The 2,218-nt window shown below is 34.8% G+C and overlaps 1 non-coding gene across 1 annotated transcript; it reads left to right on the top strand.

Moving 5' to 3' along the window:
- The first annotated feature begins 435 nt into the window (after positions 1-435).
- LOC118488759 lies at positions 436-520 on the top strand. The gene has a single exon (XR_004885294.1). It is a non-coding gene; the product is annotated as a small nucleolar RNA SNOR75 (small nucleolar RNA).
- Positions 521-2,218: the final 1,698 nt, after the last annotated feature.

Below are 2,218 nucleotides of genomic sequence, written 5' to 3'. Positions count from 1 at the left end.
AGCGATATCTCCACCACATCCGTCGGAAAACAATAGAAATAACTACAACAACTCAACCATTTTCCGGCGAGATCTCCACCACATCCGTCAGAAAACCTTCACTCACCGATCACAACCGCCGCCATTTGATCTGATTGTCGCACTGTATTCATATTCACTCTCAAAACAAATGGCTCCGGTGTCGGCTTTAGCGAAATACAAGCTCGTGTTCGCCTGATTAAGCTTTCGCCTTCGCCAGGCTTGAGAGCTCATGCTGCTCTTTCCTTCCTTGGATGTCTGAGATCCCACATTTTTTATTTTGAATCGGGGATCGTCTGCCCCTTTTGCAAATTTTGTATTTCTTTAGGGATGGAATGATATCCCCTGAGATTTAATTCACCCTATCACTTTGTCACCAAATTCCTTAGTATTTTTTGCTAATTTACAGTTGGGGTTTCTCGGTGATAATATCACAGATGACGAGTCTGATATATCCATTCCATTCATTGTGAAGACGAATCGAGGCATTTGTCTGAGAGATATCCTTGTTTGCTTTTTTTAATATTTTTGTTTTGGTTGTTTTGTTTTTGTTGAACAATATTTTGAATTGGTTGATAGCTAACATTTTGCAGGTTGTCTTTGTTGATAGTTTTGAGAGCAAACGACGATGTGAGGTGATGCAAATGTAGTTGAAGAATCGCATCGATTGATCTTGTTATTAGAGGCTTATCGATCTAATTACTATTAAGATTAGGGGTTTTACTATTTGCATTTTTAATGTAATCAAAGTTTATAATAGATAAATATATTTGATGTTGTAAGCTTGAATTTGTCCAGCTAAAATGATTTGAGCAACGATTAAAAAACAAACAGTCTTTTTCTTGCAGACTGCAGAGTTTTGGTCCACCTCTTCTGCTACAGATGTCCGCAGATGTGGTCCGCAGACTGCAGACATTTTATCTCCGAAAAAACAAACAGCACCGTAATGTATAAGTGATCAAAGTTAAAAGTGAAAAAGTTTTTGGGTTAAATTGTAAAAGTTGTAAAAATTGTAAAAGTCTTGTGGTTAAAACTAAAAAACACAAATCAAAAGTGGAACAATAAATATAGCTAAAGGTACAAGGATTATTGTGTGGATTTTAAACTCACCTTGGGTACAAACCATAAATCAGTGGGTACAACCAAACATTGAATTATTACATATTAGATGAAAACGTGAATATGGGTTGAGACTTTGAGTTTTAACCAAATCCGACTGAACCATCAAAAAGCTGAAAGAATATAATCATAGTGTTTGTGAATCGTGATCATTATGTCCTAACATGTATTGCTTCATTATGTCCTAACATGTATTGCTTAAATTTCTGATAGGGAAAGTTGTTTCCTTCCGAAATTCGAGTGGAGTAAATGGGTTCCTATAAAATGTAAAATTATGGTATGGAGAGGTAATTTAGATAGACTTGCTACCGAAGTTAATCTGAGAAAAAGAAACGTGGATATTTCATCGGTTTTATGCCCTTTCTGCGAAGAATATGAGGAAACGGTAGATCATTTGTTCTCGGCATGCACGGTGTCTATTCGAGTGTGGGTAGCTTTTAGTGTTTGGTGCAACATTCCGCAGATCTTTGCTTTCGATTTCAAAGATTTAACGGATATTCACAATAATATTCAGAGTGGGAAAAAGACGAAAAAGATTATCCGTGGTTTGATTATTATAGCGTGTTGGTGTATTTGGAAAGGCAGGAACGACTTGGTGTTCAATCAGATAAGGAGAAGTTCGCAAGATATCATGATTGAGATAAAGTCGAGAGGTTTTTGGTGGTTTAAAAGTAGATCGTCTTGTAAAAATATTAGTTGGAAGGATTGGTGTAAATACCCTATGTATATGTTGTAGTTTGGCCCTTTGTCCGTTTGGGTCGGAGGTGTTGTCTTGTATTGTATCGGCCTTTTGCCCGTTTGGGTCGGAGGTGTGTTTTAATGAAGTTTAATTTTCAAAAAAAAAAAAAAATTACATGATTCCATGTGATTGAAAACAAAATGTTGAAGAATTAATGTGTTATTCAACTCAAAATAATCTATTTCGAAAACAAAAGGTTTTAAGATTTTTTACGATCATAATTTTTATTGTGTTTGACTACATATAATTATAATTATATTATAATTATATTATATCTATACTATATAATAAAAGAAACCATTTATTGGACACTTGTCATTCATTGAGACTATCTATTTTTTT

Source organism: Helianthus annuus, chromosome 16 (assembly GCF_002127325.2).
Source record: "Helianthus annuus cultivar XRQ/B chromosome 16, HanXRQr2.0-SUNRISE, whole genome shotgun sequence".
Taxonomy (NCBI): domain Eukaryota; kingdom Viridiplantae; phylum Streptophyta; class Magnoliopsida; order Asterales; family Asteraceae; genus Helianthus; species Helianthus annuus.
This window is presented reverse-complemented; position numbering and strand designations above follow the sequence as displayed.